The sequence below is a fragment of the Neodiprion pinetum genome, chromosome 5 (assembly GCF_021155775.2).
Source record: "Neodiprion pinetum isolate iyNeoPine1 chromosome 5, iyNeoPine1.2, whole genome shotgun sequence".
Classification (NCBI taxonomy): domain Eukaryota; kingdom Metazoa; phylum Arthropoda; class Insecta; order Hymenoptera; family Diprionidae; genus Neodiprion; species Neodiprion pinetum.
Window position 1 is genome coordinate 14,516,114 of NC_060236.1, and position 15,326 is coordinate 14,531,439.

General features: G+C 38.6%; 1 long non-coding RNA gene across 1 annotated transcript; it reads left to right on the plus strand.

The window, feature by feature from the left end:
* Window positions 1–13,765: 13,765 nt before the first annotated feature.
* LOC138191026 (uncharacterized) lies at window positions 13,766–14,799 on the plus strand. Its single transcript, XR_011177258.1, has 3 exons — window positions 13,766–13,973; window positions 14,585–14,638; window positions 14,726–14,799. It is a non-coding gene; the product is annotated as an uncharacterized lncRNA (long non-coding RNA).
* Window positions 14,800–15,326: the final 527 nt, after the last annotated feature.

A 15,326-nucleotide genomic window follows, 5' to 3' on the forward strand; every position in this document is an offset into this window, starting at 1 on the left:
ATTGTATAATTAAGAATTTCCAGAAGTCGTGGACGCCATAAATGTTCATTGTTTCTTTCAAGTGGAGCTTTATAGCCTTCAGCAAAAGGATTTGTATAATTCAAAAAGTTGAACAGTATGTCCACACACCTTATAAACTGTTTAATAGCCTCACAACCTTGAAATTCGGATAACCCGAGATGTAAACAAAATTCCAAAGAATCAGCTACACTTTGACTTGGCGTTTGAGCAGCTAATCTGACTTTCATTTACATCTTAAAGTATTGTACATGACTGTGTTACAATTTGTTACCTGCTCTCAAGCCCCCAGTCTCTTGTAAATGTGCAAGCTCTGCGATAAATCTCCACCTAATTTTATTTCCAGCTTCATCATATAGAATCTTAAAGTCACCTAGGCAATTCCTGATTAACTTAAGCATATGACAAGCGTCAAAAATTACGTGTGTCCGATGTTCAGACACGGGTTGCGGAAAGTAATGCTGTGGATGAGGCTTTTTGAAACTAGCACCTAACAATCGCACCAAGGCAAAGTGTTCACTAGTACCATCTGAAATCAGGTATACAACGTGAACGTTAGTTTTATGCAATTTTATCAATGCATCAGTGACCAACGTGTACAATGTTTCTGATCCGATACGATTCAGGAGAAAATACCCAGTTGATAATTTCCAACGATTATCAATAGCAACTAACAACAAAACAAAGACATTTCTGGCTTCTTTTATCAGATCATCATTCGACTGCAAAATAGTACCAAAATTCACATGACCTCTAAAAGTCCCATCTCTGTTTCACTGAATGCCTTATTTTAGTCCCATTTCATCGAGTATCAGACCACAGAATACCTTTTTGTTATTAGTTCTTTCATTTTCTACTCTTATTTTCAAAGTGGCAAAACTTTCCGCCGTAAAGCCAAATTTACAGTAAATGCTTTGATACCAGTACTGTAACACACGAGGATCAGGCAGAGCTAATCTAAATTTTTTTCTCACAAAATTATAAGCCTCTGCCGAAAAGGAATGAATTGTCGAAGTGAAAGAACGAAGTTCAGGCGGATACTTTTTTCTTGTTATACGTAATTCACCATTTTTAGCAGCACGTCCAATTAGTTCCGAAACACCTTCGTCCGGTATTGATTCCAAGGAACTAATACATTTTCAGATACCAATCTTTCATTTCCAAGTTCGGTAATGCTGTCATGCAAAGATGTTACTCGTTTTTTTAAGCGACCTATGTATTCTCTCTGTTTGATAAGTTTTTTTCACAAACAGAACATCCTTGATTTGAAGCAGTTTCTTTCTAGTTGTCCTCGGAGTATCTGTGTAGTGATGATCATGTGAAACGGCCTTAGAACTTCTCGGCGTATCAATGCGTACGCTCGTTGGTGTTGACGGAGGACACAGGTTATCCCTAGAGCCAACTAGAAATAATTCTTGAATTGAATCAAGATTCGCATTTTCGCCATGGTTCTGCAACGAGTGGTATACTGAGCAATATTTTTACATACTATTACTCGACTGAGAAGGTTAGTACTCAAACTGAGACGATTACTATCAGTTTCTATGGCGTTGGCATTCTTGTCTGTTACATTTACGGAGACAACAAAATCTACGAGTTAAGTTTACTGAACAGAAGACAAACAAAAATCTGTAAACCTAACAATATTTAAAAATAATACAACGTCCTGAAAACAATGGCTTATTAATAACATGTACTTCGGTTGTATTTACTGTGGTAAACAATGGATCATCAAAATCATGTACTTTGGTTACATTTACTGTGGTAGGCCGATGCGATTTATCCTGAGATTCGGTCTGCTGCATCTTTTCACCTACAGATAAGTTACTAATAAAGAACAACAATGGAAATGCACAGAAATGTTCCAACAACGATTTTTCTATAACCGAGCAACTTATAATCTTTAGGTATTTAATCGCTTCGACGGCATTGACACAACGGTGCGTCAAGATATCTACGTGTCTTTATGCACGCTGAGTTTTCTCCGACCTAGAAGGAGTTAATGTGTGCATAAATTTTAGTCTTTTGTTTCTCAACTTTCTCTTATTATCATGTTACTACAAGCGTTATAATTAATCTTCAGTAATTTCCCTGGTTTTCTATAACTTTCTGCCACCGTTCTGGTAACTGTGAGATTCTTTGACGGAAAAAAGACATCGGCTTTGAAGTCATGAAATCGTCGAGCCATTCTCGTATTTCTTCGATATGACGAAAGCTCTGTCTAGTTAGAACATGCTGCATCGATATGAATAGATGAAAATCGGAAGGTGATAAGTCTGGTGAGTAAGCCGCGTGCGGGATGACTTCCCAACTCAAGTCAAAGATGATTTGTTCAGTGGTCGGAGCAACATGCGACTTCGCATTATCGTGCAGCAGAATGACTTTACGACTGCCTTTACCAGTAATTGGTCTCGTTTCTTCAATTTTTTCGGCCAAATCATTTATTTGATGTAGATAGCGTTCGGCATTGATAGTTTGACCCGCTTCAAGAAGCTCGTAATGGATTACTCACATCAAAACTGGTCACTCACATCAAAATCACCGTCTCTAAAACAACGAAACCAGAATATACACGTACTGTGAGATACAGTACCTTTACCAAGAATTGAACAGATTGATTCGCATGCTTTGGCAGCACGTTTTTCTTGCTCGAACTCATACCGAATGCAGTGTCGAATATAGAGCTTCTCGTTACTCATCGTATTCACTGGTTTTTTTTTAGGTTATGTACACCATCCGACCCTAACATATGGCGGTATATAGAGTTCGATAGCAACCTAATGAATACACAATCAGGCGCGAAATACAACAAAATTTTAATAATTATATCAGAACGCTGAAAAAAGACTTAAACTTATGCACACACCTAATAGTTTCATATTTTACCAAATAAAGTTGGGATACTGCCTTTTCGTAGAGTTATATAATTTTTACTTGTCTTCTGAAAGTAGGAGGGTTCAAAGTGGTCGGAACATAAAAAGCTATCACCAAATCAAAAACATTTGAAACGTAAAAATAGCCGTCAAGTACCATAATTACATTATAATGAAAAACATATCGTCAATCTTTGCTGTGAAATCAGGAAAAATGTCAAGCACGACCGCCCCGCACATACACGTCGTGAAGTCGGACCTCGCTTTTCGTGTAGATATCGAAACAACATTCCAAGAGCTACGTACTTGGCAGGCACATTTTTTCTATTCCTCCGGTGCTCTTTCCTTACGCCTTTGTGGCTTGAACGAAATTGTACAAGCGATGATAATATTATTAGCTCTGAATCGAATAATTCGGTCTTCTCATAAATTTTAGATATGGTCAAATGTTTTTTTCCATAGTATATGATTAGTAAAAGCCATTGATAATATTTTGACGTTAAAAAAATCATTATTATATTAAATAACAATACATTGAAAAGCACGCAAATTTAAATTTTATCACGTGATGTCGAAACGCCACGCCATTGGTTTGACGTCGATGTTGTTGCCGACTTCGCGGGCTCATATTCACCAAGTGTTTACACGTTCGAGGTGTCAGTCAGAACACAATTTATTATTTTCTTGGCTCATAATCGTAGAAAATGGCAAATCGTCTTGAATCTGGTTTCGTGAAAGCCGATTCTCAGAATTTATCATAATTTATGGTGTGTGAATATATCAGGAACAGTGATCAATTCAATGCTGCCGAAATTCGCAACGCAAAGGCTGCAATGTAAGTAACCTTTATTCATGCAAAGCTTCATAATTTTAGTTGTATCTCATAGGAAAAAAACTCTATTGAACGAAAACACTTAATATTCAACTATTTATTAGGTCAAGCCGAGAAAAGTATGGCGATCAAGCTATAGGTTATGTCTGTCTCCAAAGGGATCGACATATTTGTAAAGTAAAATGCAGAGTGTATCCTGAGCACCGAGTGAGAAACCAAGGGTATTCTGTTACACTAACTGTGAACGAAGAGGAAGAAAAAATTATGAATGTGGAATGTCACGATTGCGCAACAGCAAGTGGTAAATAAGACAATCTATCTAAATACAAATAATCAAAAGTTCCCGATATACGTGGTAAAATCCATTAATGGAAAAAAATAACCCACAAGTGCGCAGAGAATGAAATGCTATCAATATTGAGATTGATGATTATTTTTTTGCTTCAAAGCACTGTAACAATCAACTTCTTGATGAAAAGTGCTATCGCTGCGTCAATATCATAAACCTCAATATTCAAAGTTTACTGTGCAGTAAAAAAATGCTATTAATATTATGGTTTATGATTATTTCTTCGCTTCGAAGCACTGTGACAATGAGGTACTCAATGAAAAGTGCTATAGCTGCATAAATATAACGAACCTCAATGTTGATAGTTCGCTGCGGAGTAAAAAAAATGCTATCAATATTAAGGTTTATTATTATTTTTTTGCTTCGAAGCACTGTGACAATCAGCTTCTTGATGAAAAGTCCTATCGCTGCGTAAATATCATAAACCTCAATATTGATAGTTAATTGTGCAGTAAACCAAATAGTACGATCATATTAAGATTCACGATTTATATATATATATTGTAACGTACTTTGACGTTACGGAAAATAAATATGGATCCGCGAGTTTAATTATCAAGTCGAAAGAAATCAAGAGCGTGAATAAAATGTTGTGAAAATGCTTTGATGCAAGATATGTGTTTCTCGTTCAAAGTCTGAAACAAGACTGTTTCTACAATAATGTTGGTTGACGCAGCAACCTTATTCTTTTGAAAGACATAAGAGGTTTATAAACGTCTTTTATCTATGCTGACTACTAGATCATTAAAGAGGTGGCAAGACGGGTGATTTCACCCTTTGTAACACTACTCCCCCCCCCCCCCCCCCCGAGGAAAAGAGTCGTCCCGACTCGGGAAAGATAATACAATTATAAAAGTGATCTCGCAATCAGTGCTCAAAGGTGAGTTGGAGCTGTGGCTCTAAAAATTTAAGAACTCCCTTTTTTACTATCTGGCATTTGCCCACAGTCTCAAGGTAAACCACAGAAAACCTTGAGCACATAGTTGAGCGTTAAATAATTTCAAAAATTTATGTGCCTTGTTTTTACAAAGGTAAGTGTTATCTTGTGTCATGATTCTTCATGAATTTGAGGACATCAAAATCATCCGAATCGTCGTCGAAAAGAAAATTCATTCCTCTTCAGGGAAAATAGTCCGGTGAATCAAACACATGAGTTCGACGAGGCGGGAAACCATAAATGGAAGAACTCTGGGTCCTAGGCAACGTAAAGGCTGATTCCCTCTGAGAACCGGCACAGGAAACAGGAAAAAGGAATGGGTGACTGAATCCAGGACTTCTTCAGAAACAGCACACCCTAGAGTTTGGAGGACAAATGTGAGTGGTGGTATAACAATTCAAATTCACTAAGTGAATTTGGGAGAATACACGAATAAAATAAATTAAATATGTATTCAAAAGAAAAGAAACGATCTTATCTGAATCATTTTTGCGTCCTTCTTCAAAATAAGACCACCAGTCATCTTCAGGAATCGGGGAAAGATTGGATAGGAAAAGGCTGTGTCAAGTAACCTGAAAAGTACTCACAAAAACTGACACTTAAGGTGAATAAAATGTTTAGGAAAGAAGTTCGTGACCAGGAGGTAGATTGAAGATGAAGGTTTGTCGAAATTCCGGTCAGGAAGAAGAAAGTTTAATACTTTGAAAGACGTGAAAATAAAAATCGACGTTTCGGCCGGGCCCTGCCGACCATCCTCAGGAATAATTTCTATAATAATTAACAAAAACAGGATGCTTCAACACAACAATTCTAAATTGAGAGCATGGAAATATGTTCAAACGAATATTTGTTGTTGTACAAATTAGGTGAAAAATTAAACAGTTGCAAGAAACTGTCAGAGTGACAGTTTTAGGTTAAGTGTCAAATTTTAAAGAGAGGTTAATCAGAGGAAAAATTGGTTGATGAGAAATGAAATATGTCAGAAAAATGCTTAATAATAATGTGGGAATTAGAATTGGGAAAAGATCAGTTAAATTTGAAAAGATTACTCACAAAAAATGACGACCAGTACATGCTTAGGTGTTGTTAGTAGTACAGCATTTCGGACGGAAGTGAAGGTTAGCGGGAATCGATCCGTAAATCTATGTTGATCACGTGTGATCTTGATCTATGTTCGAAAGTCATGGAATTCAAAGGCAGGTGACCAATCGGAGTAAGGGGCGCCACGATTTGAGAACACGATTATGTAAACTAGAGAATGTTGGAGTATAAGTGGCTAAGATGTTCAATATCTGTACGTTTGTTAACAGAGTTCCTTTTGTTCTTAAAGATATGAATCATTTCTTTGATGATACGTTTATACCAGTTCGGTTCTGTAGCTAGGGTTATAGAGTTGTTGAAATCGAAATTGTGACCCAGGGTCAAGGAGTGATCTGCTAAAGCGCATCTGTCAGTGACATGGCATTTGATATTAGAACGATGGCCAGAAATTCTATTTTTTAGGTGTTGTGACGTTTGTCCAATATAACTCATGCTACAGTCTCGACATGGTATTTTATATACACAGTTAATTTTCTCTAAATTAGGAGTTACAGATTTAAGATGAGAAAACAGAGACAGTTTGGTAGTATTAGATATTTTAAAAGTAATTTCAATTCCCTCGTCATTCAGAATTTTTTTGATTTGGCTAGATAGATTTTCAATATACGGTATAGAGATAGAGTTTTTAAATTTATCCTTAACATCAGTTGGATTGTTGGAGTCTAAATTCCAATCAATCGAGTTGTACATTTTATCTACTCTATACTTTTTGATATCATTAATGAATTTTATAGGGTAGCCATTGGAAATGAGAGTTGTTTCTACAAGTTTTGAATTCTTTTTAAGGAATTGAGGGTTTGAGATTCTAAGGCAGCGATCGAATAAGGATATGGCGACAGATTTTTTATGTTTAATGGGATGATGTGAGTTGAAATGAATGTATCTCCCAGACCAGGTTGGTTTATGGTGCCAATCTAAAATTATGGTGTCATTGTGGTTAATCACCATAGTGTCTAGAAAACTGATTTTACCATCTTTTTCCAACTCAAAGGTGAATTGAATACGTGGGTGAAAGTTGTTAAACTTATTAAGAAGGAGTTGTAGGTTTTCGTTCTTGACACACGTTATGATATCGTCGACGTACCGATAGTAAAAAGGTAGGCTGAAGGGAAGATTTGAAATGATTTTTTTTTCGAAATGTTCGAGTACCAGATTCGCTACTACTGGGCTAATTGGTGAGCCCATTGCTACGCCAAAAATTTGTTGGTAGAATTTATCTTTGTAGGCGAAATAGCATGAATCTAAACAAAGTTTGGTGGCGGCTAGGAATTCTTTTTTATTAATGTTGGTGTGAGATTTCAAATTGGGCCAGTTTTTACTGATGATCGATATTGCTAGTTAATAAAATGTGAAAATCAAGCAATCGCTCATCGACCTCGAAAATAATCGTGGCTCTTTTCACATTAATAAACCAAAGCCTATCCGACACAAAACTCGATTCCGAAGAAGTTTCTAGAAAAACTTGGTCGGCTATAGCTTCTGCATTTATAACCAAAACAGGAGCCGATAAAGAAGAAAAGGTTTGATTTACTAGCCAATCCTCATAAACCTCATGAATAGTTCTGAGTAGCTCTAAAGAAATGCTCGATTCCTTCTCACGAGAACGGGAACTAACTCGAGCAAAAGAAGTTTCTGGGGAAACTCGCAAATAAACAATCAAATCTACTCTGAGCTCAGACAAGCGAATGAGAAGATCAAAATTTTTCATCAATAAATGAGATTCGAAGTCGCGAAAATTACCTAACCTTCGACGAGCTTCTACAAAACAATTGCTACTGAATAACGATCTTTCCATCACCTTTACAGGTGATGAAGTTGTCTCAAGATGTCTATCTAACATAACCATTTAAGCGAAATGCTTAAAATAATAGCAATAACGATCGGGGTCCTGATACATCAAATCTAAAAGATTAATTCCAGCTACATCTCGATATTCCTCAAGAGGTTCCAAAAGTGTACAGACCTGGCGATCTGCTAAAAACCTCTTGGTGAAAGTTGTTTTTCCGCATCCGATATTTCATTCAATAATAATCGTAAGCGGTCGAGTTTTACTCAAATGAATTCCAAAAGGCAAATTCTTCTCCCAATCGATGACCGACTGTAAAGAAGGCCAAACCGATCACAGTCGTCAAGGGTGTTCGTTTGAAGATCTAACCTCGAAGAATGTTCCTGGTCTTGGAGAGACTGTTCCAGGTTGATCTTCCTCAAATGGAGCAAGACGATCCAAGTGAACCACTTTCTGACGCGAATGAGGAGATCTTCGGATTCTATTAACAACATCATTTATCCGGTTAACCACTAAGTAAGGGCCTTCCCAATTTCTTTGTAGTTTTGGACATCGTCCTTTCTGTCTTCGGGGTTGAAAGAGCCAGACAGAATCTCCAGGATTAAATTTTAAATCTCTGGCTCGAATATCATAGCGAGTTTTTAATTTATCTGAAGCCATAGAAATTTTATTCCTAGCAAATTGATGAATTTCTTCTAAACGTTGTTGTAATAAAAAGGCATAATCTGTTTGATGCTGTCTTTGCACAGGAACAGGGCCTTTCTCTAAATCTGACGGAAGTCGAAGATTTCTTCCAGTAAGCATGAGGGCTGGCGTCTGCTTCGTCGTCTCATGAATCGCAGATCTGTAAGATAAGAGGAAGAAAGGGATCCAGGAGTCCCAGTCTCTCTGATTCTGCTCTACGAAGGACGACAAATACTGTAGCAAGGTTCGATTCAGACGCTCTATCATGCCGGTAGATTGCGGATGCAAAGGAGTCGTACGAGTTTTTCTAACCCCTAAAATCTGAGTAACCTTTCTCATTAAGGTTGACTTAAAATTTCGGCCTTGATCAGTCTGAAGTTCTATAGGAACTCCGTGTCTACAAATAAACTCTTTAACGAATGCCTGTGCTACAGTGGAGGCTTCTTGATCAGCGGAAGGAACCACTTCAGGCCACTTAGTAAAATAATCAGCAATAACCAAACCATATTTATTTCCAGAATTGGTTATCGGGAGAGGTCCGAGAATGTCCATCGCTATCCTTTCAAATGGAGCTCCCACGTTGTAAATTTGAAGAGAGCTTTGTCCCTTCGCTCGAGGTCCTTTCTTTGCCGTGCAGATTCGACATCTTCGACACCAATCTTCAACGTCCATCCGGCAACGGGGCCAAAAGTAGAAGTTGCGAATTCTGCCCAGAGTTTTATTTGAAGCAAAATGTCCGCCTGCAGGAGAATCATGCTAAAGAGCAAGAATCTCCGGAACTCGTGACCTGGGAACCAAAAGTTGCCACCTGATTTCTTTTAAGTCTGCAGATTCCCATTTTCGGTGTAAAATTCCATCAATTAAAAGGATAGAGTCCCATTGAGCCCAATAAAGTTTCAAATCTGGCTCGGCTAAAGATATATCCTGCCAGTCCGGGCGAGTTTCTGCTTCTTTCGAAGACTTCACTTGATTCAAAGTGTCGTCCTCTTGTTGCGATTTTCTCCATTCCTCCTGGTTATTTTCGAAGGAAATCTTCCGTATTATGAGAGAGGGGTCACGGTTTTTCTCTAATCGTGCACACTGTTTACACTCTGGCATTTCCTCGCAGGGTCTTCAAGAGAGAGCATCGGCGTTTCTATGATGAATTCCTGCTCGATGACGAATGTCAAAATCGTACTGACCGAGCCTTTCTAACCATCTAGCTACCTGACCTTCGGGAGATTTGAACGAAAGTAGCCACCTGAGAGAAGCATGATCTGTACGTATCAAAAATCTCCTACCATACAGACAATGGTGAAAATGTACTACGGTCTTGACAACAGCTAAAAGCTCTCTACGAATGACACAATAATTCCTCTCAGTTTTACTCAAAACTCTGCTGAAATAGCTTATCACTCTCTCCTGACCTCCCTGAATTTGTGACAGAACCCCGCCTATTCCTGAAAGAGAGGCATCCGTATCTAAAATAAAAGGAAGTTCGACCTCTGGATAAGCTGAAATCGGCGAAGAAATAAGATTTTCTTTTAATTTCTTGAAAGCCTCTTCGCATTTCGGGGTCCAGTCAAAAGGAATCTTGATTCCGGTCAAGTGATGGAGAGATTTAGCTTTACTAGCGAAACCTTTTACAAGTCTTCTGTAATACGTACAAAGGCCTAAAAAGCTCTGAATTTGTTCTTTATTCTTAGGTGTCGGCCAAGAAGAAACCTCCTCTATTTTGGATGGGTCGGTCTTCACACCTTGTGCTGAGACGATATGTCCGAGGAAGCCTACTTCTTTCTGGAACAGATGGCATTTTTTCGGGCTCATTTTCAGGCCTGCTTGTTTCAGCCTAGTGAAAACTTGTCTGAGATTTTGAACTTCTTCTTCAAAGTTCTTGCCAAAAACGATTATATCGTCTAAATAGACGAGACAGATTTTGCCAATGAGCCCATGGAGAACAGCCTCCATCATTCGTTCAAAGGTAGCCGGGGCATTACTTAAACCAAACGGCATAACCTTGAACTGCCATAATCTTCCTAAACCCGTAACAAAAGCTGTTTTTTCTTTATCTAGAGGATCCATTTCGACCTGCCAGTATCCGCTCTGAAGATCTATGGTGCTGAACCAAGTTGCACCAGCTATCAGGTCGAGTGTCTCGTCGATTCTGGGTAGAGGGTAAGAATCTTTCTCCGTTATATCGTTCAGCTTCCGGTAATCGATACAAAATCGTTTAAATCCGTCCTTTTTGTTAACAAGGACGATTGGTGAGGCCCAGGGACTAGACGATGGTTCAATCACATCGTTCTTTAGCATGTCTTCCACAAGCTTCTTCACCTCTTCTCGGGCGTTGAGAGCGAGTCTTCGTGGAGCTTGTTTCATTGGTGAACTCTCTCCGACGTCGATCTTGTGCTTGACAGAAGTACATCGGCCCTTATCACCACTATCTTTGGCGAAAGAATCTATAAATTCTAGCAACAGAGATTTAAACGATTCTACCTGAGCTGAATTTAACGAAATCGAAGATTTCTCAACAAGGCTCTGTAAATGTAAAGGGAAATGTTGTTGCAAATCATCCTCTGAAAGTTCTATTTCCCGAATTCTAAGAGGAGTCCAATAAATTCTATTTCTATTTGTACAAAGAGTTATTCGGCGATTGTTGGAAGCTAGTGAATTTCTCTTAGTCGAGATAACACAGTTATGAGCTGTAAGAAAGTCTATTCCCAAAATACCTTCATCCTCTATATCTGCTATAAAAACCTTATGCGGAGAGTCGATACACCCAAAAAGGTTAATTTGGACAGTAACCTTTCTCAAAACCGGGGTCGTCTCTCCAGTGGCTGTTCGCAGAGAGAAAAAGGGAACAATCTGGTCATCGGATTTAAAGAGATCCGATCGAACTACGGTTACTTCCACGCCCGTGTCTATTACCCATAGACAATCGACGCCATTCACAGTACCGCGCGCGTAAAGGCCAGACTGTCGTAGACTTCTAATTAAAAACTATTTTCTAAGAGGGCTTTCACTCCTAACAATCTGCGATGATTTTCGCCCCGACAAATCATCTGGACTTAGTTTTTTGGGTGAGTTCCTGTTGAAGAACTAGACTGAGGATTCGCTTCCCCTATTTCTATATTTTTCTTACGCCTGTTATAAGAGTTTGGATTCGAGCCTTGCATCGGTTTTCCACTAATTTTTTCAATTAGGAAACAATGATTGGCGTCGTGGCCTGTTTTTTTACAAAATATACAAGTCAAGCCGGTTTGACTTGTCATGACCGCGTTCTTATCTACACGCTTGTTTTTCTGGTTTTGAAAAGAATCTCGATTTCTTGGTTTAAAATTACTATTGTTATTTTTATTTCTATAATTTTGAGGTTTCGGCTCCTCCGAGTGTTCAAAACTTCTTTTTTCTGAGGTGCTTTCTGACACCTCAATCCGACGAAGCTTGTTCAACCCAAAATATTGCTTCCTCATTGCCTCCACCTCAAGGGCTTTGGCCGTTGCCTCCCGCAGAGAAGTGAGACCCGATGTCCCAACGGCCATTTTAATTTCTGGATCATTGATTGCGTTTAAGAAAGCTTGTGTCGCTAATAAATTTCGAGACGGCTCGTGATCTGGCAAATCTACACGAGAAAGCCGTTCAATATCTTGACTAAGAGACGCGAGGTCTTCGTCTCGTCCTTGTCTTCTAGTCTGTAATTGAGCTGTGTACAGTTTTGTCAAGTGGTCATTTCTGTATCTTAACTTAAGTGCGGAGCTAAGTTTTTCACAGTCGGAAATTTCTTCCTCAGACAATGCCGTTAAAATATTCAAAGCCGGCGTTCGAAGACAAGAGGCAAGGCTGTGGGCCTTTATGGCGGAGTCCCACTGGTTATGTTTAGCAATTGTATTAAACTGACGTTCATAATCTGCCCATGGAATCTTTCCATCGAAAATTGGCGGTTTTAAAGGATAAAAAGGTTTCTCGTTAATTTGAAAAGCAACCCCAGGAAATCTTGTATTATTTAATTGGCTTAAATGGGAATAACGAGGTTGAACATGAGGCAAAGGCTCGGAAAAGCCAACCTCATCATTAACTGTTACTCTACCAATTGGGGATTCATCTATTCCCCTAATAAAAGGCACAGACCTTGAGTCTCGTACATCCTGGAACTGTCCTGGATGTTGGACCTGTCGAACAGCGGGAACGGAAACAGGAGAGGGAACAGGAGAGGGAAGCGGAGTAACGACTGTGGAACCTCGTGTGGTGACAGCCGGTTCTCCTGAGCCATTCACCTGATGAACAGCCTGAAGAGCTGCCACAGTCGTCCGAAACAGTTCATGCAGACTGGTCTCGGATCGTTCTTGAGCTTCTCTATCAAGCCTGCGCTGTTCCAACTGAGAGGCAATTTCCCTTTCTCGTTGTTCTTGTTCTCTTTTTCGCTGCTCTTCTTGATCAAGAAGCAGCTGAAGAAGTTGCTGTTGTTGACGCTCAGCGGCCTCTTGTTGTTGAGACATGATCTTCAGCAGATCAATTTGAGAGATTGTCGAAGGAATTGAATGAGGGTCCGCTGAAGGTGATGGAATCGTTTCAGGGACCCGCGGATTCTCCATAATGCAAGGTTCTTCTCCGCCACTTTCCCTTCGACGTGAGCGCGTCAAACGACTGTTGCTCGTAGTTTATTTCACGCACTGAATTGTCTTAATTGAAAAGAAACTCAAGATCCCGCTTCTGACACCAATGTAACGTACTTTGACGTTACGGAAAATAAATATGGATCCGCGAGTTTAATTATCAAGTCAAAAGAAATCAAGAGCGTGAATAAAATGTTGTAAGAATGCTTTAATGCAAGATATGTGTTTCTCGTTTAAAGTCTGAAACAAGACTGTTTTTACAATAATGTTGGTTGACGCAGCAACCTTATTCTTTTGAAAGACATAAGAGGTTTATAAACGTCTTTTATCTATGCTGACTACTAGATCATTAAAGAGGGGGCAAAATGGTTGATTTTACCCTTTGTAACAATATATAGATATACCGGGACAATCTCTTGAAACTATACATATAACGCGCATGCGCTGAATAATTTAATCTCATTGGTCGGTGAAATCGCGCCGCGGTGATGTTTTCATCTGCTGAGCAAGGCGCCAACGTACACAAAATGAAACAAAAGCTGTAATTCTCTCGCGCGTAAAGCCGTGGATTGAGGTTATGCTACTGTTTATTTTTACGTAGCGTGAATTGTCTAAGAAGAATAGTATCGTTCAACAATACCGTGGTTGATTTCGGAAGATATTCAACCGACGCAATAAAGAATTTAACGGAAAAGCAAATATCAAATGATACAGAAATTGGGTGTTATTTATTGAAAGAAGAAATCTGAAATTCAACGTGAAATGTCATTAACAAGTGGAAGTCTGGACAAACAGAGGTAGGTAAGTAGAAACAATGTTTATTGTGAACAGATTCTTTATTTACATAAAATTAAAAATAAATGAATGGTTGAGACCCAGTAGAAGGTATTTCCAGAGTAGATTCGTTACGGTGCAGTGCTCCAGAAGTCAGTAATTAGTGCCGATGAACATAAAATAAATAAAAGAAATGAGTAACAAGGAATAAAGAAATTATTCATCTTAAACACGAAGCTTAGGAGGACAAAGAGTAGCAATTAACAGAAAACGTACCCGACGCAATACTCACAAAAACCCTCGCCGACATCATTGATTAGTTGACAAAGTTTTTGTAGCTCCATTGTACAACAATCAATGTTCCGTTAACAAAGAGGGTTCACCAGATATCCAAGAATAAAAAGAGAAAAAGAACAACAGTTAATATTACAGTGTAAATCATGCTATTAATGAAAAATTAGGAAACAAAACAATAACTTACAAGACAATCGTCCGATAACACTGGGAGACCAATCTCCACTCTTCTGATCACCCCTCGTCTGGCCATTGGTTGCCTTTCGTAAAGTGCTGCCTATTTTTTTTGCCGTCAAAAATACCGAAAGATCCTGTTTGATAATAATAGCTTCTAATATTTTTAGGTACGAAATAATTCATTGTCAAAGCGGGACTAAATTTGTCAGGCATGGAAGCATGTAAGTAAATTTCCAATCACGTGATCTTTGACAATGACAATATTTTAACATGGATTCAATGATAAAATTCGTTTTTTTTTTCAGCAGGCTCGAAGTTTAAACTTTAATTAACACGAGGAAAATTATGCCTTACCTGATGGTCAAAACGTTTAGGTGGCAAGGATCCTGGTTTCTCGAGCGGTGCAATCATTAGAACCATCGAGCCTGGTTATTTCGTCAGACATCAGGTGCCAGAGTGAATTTTATCAGGCCATCGCCACCTTCTTAACATCAGTTGAGACAAAATTGAAGAGCGGGATATACCACAGATCATAATGGCTGAATACCCCATTATTTTACTTTGATCGAGCCAATAGCGATAAGTTTGTTACTTAACCGTTGCTGCCAATTCATTCTACCGAGGAATCATTCTGTGCACCATTGTAATTTAAGCATTATTATTGACCAACATTGTTTTTCAAACTTTATACCATTTGATTTGGTATCTTATTTTGAAGCTTACTTTTACACTCTTTGGCATTGAATTCAGATAAATAGTTTTTCAAGTCCTCAATTAGATTGTAGGGTTGAATTTCGCTTGGCAAACTGAATCAATCTAAATCTAGAACTGTTAAATAAGTTCAGTTAAAAATGTCTTTAAATTTAATCTTAGTTGACGGTGTCATCTGGCTAGCTAGTTGCACGATAA